Below are 5,711 nucleotides of genomic sequence, written 5' to 3' on the forward strand. Positions count from 1 at the left end.
GACCACCGAGATTTTGTACTTCAATAATTAAAATGTTGAGCCTTTGAAAGGACATGTAATCTCACAATGAAATTATTATTATTTTTTATAAAACTAGAAAATATTTTATTTTTAACAATCACTTTTTCATAGTAGTGCCCACATTTGATTGCAACTTTTAATGATGGGTCATAGACAGTAATAACACAACACACAACAAATTCCTCCCCAAAACCACAACAAAAAGATATTAAGATACTGCCTGATGATTACCTATTTCAAACTCTTCGGTCCTTCGTGTGAAGAGCGGCTACACGTTTATCGGAATTGCAGGATTAACTATCACTCTTATAACGCACCAAGAGCTGAAAGTGCAAAGCGTGTTTACTGTAGCACCGTTACTCGAACACGAGCCTCTCAGATTTTCAGTCCAATACACAAACTACTGTGCCATCCTTGGGCTCTTAATTCTTGAAACACTTAACTAAACAGTAAAATAGTACACCTTACTACAGATTCAGTCTGAAAAAAATCTGCATTTGATGAAACAGAAAATATAAATTATAACTGGATAAACCTAACTTAATTGAACATGTCTGATTTTAAAATGTTTTTAAATGTTAAGTAACAATCATAAATGAAACATCTAATTTATTCTGAAGTATATATCTCTTAACATGCATACTTGATATCTTCTTCACTGTACGTTATTAAAAAATCTTACTCAACGGTCTTAACAGTAAACACGTGTTATTTTTTGAACACTAAATATATATGTTATTATTGGACAAATATGACCGAACACGAACAGTAAATATAGTTTACAATATTACAATATTGGTGTCAAGAAAATCTCGTCTCAGGTTTAATCCCTTTATTTACAATATTGGTATCGTGAACGTCTTGTCTCAGGTGTAATCCCTTTATTTACAATATTGGTGTCAAGAACATCTCGTCTCATATTTAACACCTTTATTTAGAGTATAGGAGTTATGAAAATCTCGTCTCAGACTTAATCCCTTTATTTATAATATTGGTGTCAAGAGCCTCTCGTCTCAGACTTAATCCCTTTATTTACAATATTGGTGTCAGGAGCATCTCGTCTCAGATTTAATCCCTTCATTTACAATACTGGTGTCATGAACATCTCGTCTCACATTTAATCCCTTTATTTACAATATCGGTGTCAAGAACCTCTCGTCTCAGACTTAATCCCTTTATTTACAATATTTGTGTCAAGAACATCTCGTCTTATATTTAACACCTTTATTTAGAGTATTGGTGTCATGAACATCTCGTCTCAGACTTAATCCCTATATTTACAATACTGGTGTCATGAACATCTCGTCTCAGACTTAATCCCTTTACTTACAATATTGATCTCATGAACATCTCGTCTCAGACTTAATCCCTTTATATACAATATTGGTGTCCAATAATGGAGTCACTAACTAAGCCAGAATGAAGCAAAGTGAGGCGCTTTTTGACATGTTCAAGTAGATTTATTATTTTACACTTTTATTTGTGTGTTTTCTGTTAAACCCAAAATTGTACAATGGGCTATCTGTGCTGTGCCCATTGTAGGGACTGAATACCGGACTTTAGATTTATAAGCCCTTAAGCTTACCGCTGAGCCACTGGATAATAAGGCATCTCAACTTTAAAGACTGTTACAAAGTTGAGTTACATTGTTGCATTATAATGGTCCTTAAAGTTGAGATACATTATAATGTCCTTAAAGTTGAGATACAATATAAATGTCCTTATTATAATGTCCTTAAAGTTGAGATACATTATAATGCTTCTTAAAGTTGAGTTGCATTATAATGTTTTTTAAGTTGAGTTGCATTATAATGGTCCTTAAGGATGAGATACATTAGAATTGTCCTTAAAGTTGAGATACATTATAATGTCCTTAAAGTTGAAATACATTATAATGTTTCTTAAAGTTGAGTTACATTATAATGTTTTTTAAGTTGAGTTGCATTATAATGGTCCTTAAAGTTGAGATACATTATAATGGTCCTTAAAGTTGAGTTACATTATAATGGTTCTTAAAGTTGAGTTACATTATAATGGTTCTTAAAGTTGAGTTACATTATAATGGTTTTTAAAGTCGAGTTGAGTTACATTATAATGGTTTTAAAGTCGAGTTGCATTATAATGGTCCTTAAAGTTGAGATACATTATAATGGTCCTTAAAGTTGAGTTACATTATAATGGTTTTCAAAGTTGAGTTGCATTATAATGGTCCTTAAAGTTGAGATATTTTAAGGACCATTATAATGCAACTCAACTTAAAAACATTATAATGCAACTCAACTTTAAAAACCATTATAATATATCTCAACTTTAAGGACCATTATAATGCAACTCGACTTTAAAAACCATTATAATGTAACTCAATTTTAAGAACCATTATAATGTAACTCAACTTTAAGAAGCATTATAATATAACTCAACTTTGAAAAACCATTATAATGTAACTCAACTTTAAGGACCATTATAATGCACCTCAATTTTGAAAACCATTATAATGTAACTCAAATTTAAAACTATTATAATGTAACTCAACTTTAAAATTATTATAATGTATCTCAACTTTAAGGACCATTATTATGTAACCGAGCTCACCGTAATCCTGTTACTTTAAGGGGTATCATAATTTAAATTTACCCAACTTTATCCTTTTACTTGAAGGACTATTATAATGTAACTCAACCTAATTTTAACTGCTCTATATTGAATTCCATAAAAGCTGTTTGTTTTATATTAACAGAAGTAAACAGTAAATGAATGTGAACAGCTATAATTCGTTTATTATTTTCTTTGTAGGGTCCAGAAGCAATTTTGTATGTACCTATTTATTAACGTATCGGTTGTATATCCTTATCAAGTAGCTATAATATAGAAGCGCTTTCAGATAAAGGTGTATAGCTGCACCGTTATGAAATAAAATCTTATTGTATCTGAATCTATAGTTGTAAATGTGTTTGACAGTATTTATCTGACACTCCGTTTTTATCTATTTAGCTGTCTGCCTACTTAGCTACGTTTCTGTCTATCCATCCATCTAGTATATTGTTCTTATATCTCTGTATCTACATATCAGCTGTATTCTTCATGTCTAGGCACCTGTTTCTTATCAGTCTATATTTGGTTCTTTGCAGCTAAGTTACTGTTACATGTGTTTTATTTACTTTTTCGCAAGATGGAATAAACTTACGCCTATTTTATTCCCGTCGGTATAAGTTAAGATACAAGTTTAACGTGTGGAACATAGAATGGTAGGAGGGAGGGATCATGTTGAAAATTTGAAACAATAAGGAGTGGGTTAGTTTAGAACTCTTGGGTCTACACAGCCAGTGGTAACACGGGCAGAGAAGGAAATGTATGTAGCTGCGGTTGGGCTGCTTTTTCGATAACTTCTGTCAGCGTGACATCAATTCAGTTCGCGTGGACCTCGCAGCTTTCGCCATTTTAACAACACTTCATATATGAGAAGTGGCGTCGATAAGGCGGTAAGTAAAACCGAATTCTGTCAAACCTTTAAAATACTTTTATCTTAAACCCCACGAAATAATAAGCTAATACACATAAAGCTACGAAAATGATATAGTGTTTAGAGAAAACAACTCAGCTATATAAGTTATGACACGTAAATTTCATTTGAACGTATTAAAATTTTAAAACTAGAAAAGTAAGAATGTGTTTTACTAAAAGGGTTTAAACCACCTGTGACAGAAATCCCAGTAATTTCTAACAACAAGAGTACAAAATAATTAAAAGTTGTATCTAAATACTTATTTATACCTCTATAATTTTCTCTCTTCATACATATGTATGTATACTCAGATTTGTCTCTTTATCTGTCCATTCATTTATTTGCTTGAATGTACGTAGTTCAAATATTGCCCATTAATACAGATCATCTAACTATGTATAACACCTTGTTTTGTACTAATGACTAACCACGCCATTTTGTTTTTCGAATTAAGACCCTTCTCGGATCAGTAAACACGGATGAAGGATTTCTTAACGTTACACTTCTTGCAAGTCTATGTGCAGTCAGGGTACGGTTGGCTCATCCTATTTGTCGGTGATCAAAATCTGTCGTCACTGTAATTAACAAGCTGTTTGTCAGAGGCTTCAAATAATTATTCGTCACGCGTTAAAAGTAGCGCTCCAGTTATGTCTCATCTTCTCGGACATTGACAACAGTATTTTCAATAGGTAGCACTCATTTGCACCCAATAACCATGATAATTTAGGGAATAACTTGAAGCTCTATGTATGTTCATGAATATTGTTTAGACCAAAAATGTTTGTAAACTTAAAGGAATAGATTGGTAGATAGTAGGATTAAAAGAAAGATGAGGCAGTGCAAGGTCAAAATTACCCTATTTAGTTAACGTTTATGTAAGTTAATCTGGTAAATGTGTTTTTTATTACCAAGATAAACATAATGCCGTCACGTAATTAGACGACAACATAATTAACAACACTGTAAAACATGACATTGGCGAGAATATCGACCAGCTTAGTGGAGATTCAAAATTCAAAATTGCACTCCGTAAGCGAACACTAATTAAATAGACTTTTGGGTAATTAATATCTTTTTGAATAACAGTCTTACCCATTTACATTTGAAACCTCGTTCCTTGGTAGTCAGAATCTGAGGTGAACTTTAGTGGCATTTGAATATTACGAATCACAACAGCAATTTTCGGAATCCTGTTCTCTTCATATGAACATTGATAATCGCATTTACTGGGAATCAGAAATTAACAGCTCTTCGGAATGTTTAAACTTTGAAAGTAAAATTGACTTATAAAAAAAAGCTAAAAGCAGAATGCTTTACAGCACTGGAAAGGTTGTCACAAGATCATGACATTTAGTCATTTTTAAGCTCCTTGGGCTTAGTCATGACCAAAGGATTAACGTGTCGAGATGGAATCGAAAGATCCAAGGTTCAAGACATGATAATGCTCAATACTCTACATACTTTTACTTGTGAATGCTTTATAAAAATGATACTTAATCCTGTTATTCGGTTCAAATAGCCGTACAGTGGGTGTTTCTGACTGTCTGTTCTTCCTATGGTCAGTAGTTCAAAATTAGCTTTTTTAACTTATATATCGATCACATAACTTTCATTAGCCCTAATTTTATAGCGTAATTAACTGTAACAACTTTAGCTTTATTATCATAGCAGGCAGGCTGTTTCCCACCTTTACATCCTTCGGTGAATATCTTAACACAGCTCTTGTAATATGATCACGTTGCTCTATAATGCAACCCTAAAGGGTGCTTCCGTCTCTGATCAAGTATACATCAAGTAACCCATTGGCGATATGTTAACGATTTACACTCAAAATAGCGGCCCTCATAACAAGTATTATCCCAAACGATACAAGATTGAAATCGCTATAAACAAATCTATATTCTCTACGGAATAATATATTTATATTTCAGTTATACTCCTTTTTTCAACTGTATTTGAAACTATTAGAAGTATAGCAACCTCTGACCTTCTAACATTAACTGTATTAGTAACTTTGAGGAATTATACTCAACCTCTGACCTTCTAGCATTAACTGTATTAGTAACTTTAAGGAATTATACTCAACCTCTGACCTTCTAACATTAACTGTATTAGTAACTTTGAGGAATTATACTCAACCTCTGACCTTCTAACATTAACTGTATTAGTAACTTTGAGGAATTATACT

General features: G+C 32.3%; 1 long non-coding RNA gene across 1 annotated transcript in view; it reads left to right on the forward strand.

Annotated features, from left to right (window-relative positions):
• The first annotated feature begins 3,370 nt into the window (after window positions 1-3,370).
• Window positions 3,371-5,711, forward strand: part of LOC111084991 — a 10,502-nt gene continuing 8,161 nt past the window's right edge. Inside the window, exon 1 of the long non-coding RNA XR_002609860.1 lies at window positions 3,371-3,500. This is a non-coding gene — a long non-coding RNA (uncharacterized LOC111084991). The remainder of the gene's footprint in view (window positions 3,501-5,711) is intronic.

Source organism: Limulus polyphemus, unplaced genomic scaffold, assembly GCF_000517525.1.
Source record: "Limulus polyphemus unplaced genomic scaffold, Limulus_polyphemus-2.1.2 Scaffold193, whole genome shotgun sequence".
NCBI lineage: Eukaryota > Metazoa > Arthropoda > Merostomata > Xiphosura > Limulidae > Limulus > Limulus polyphemus.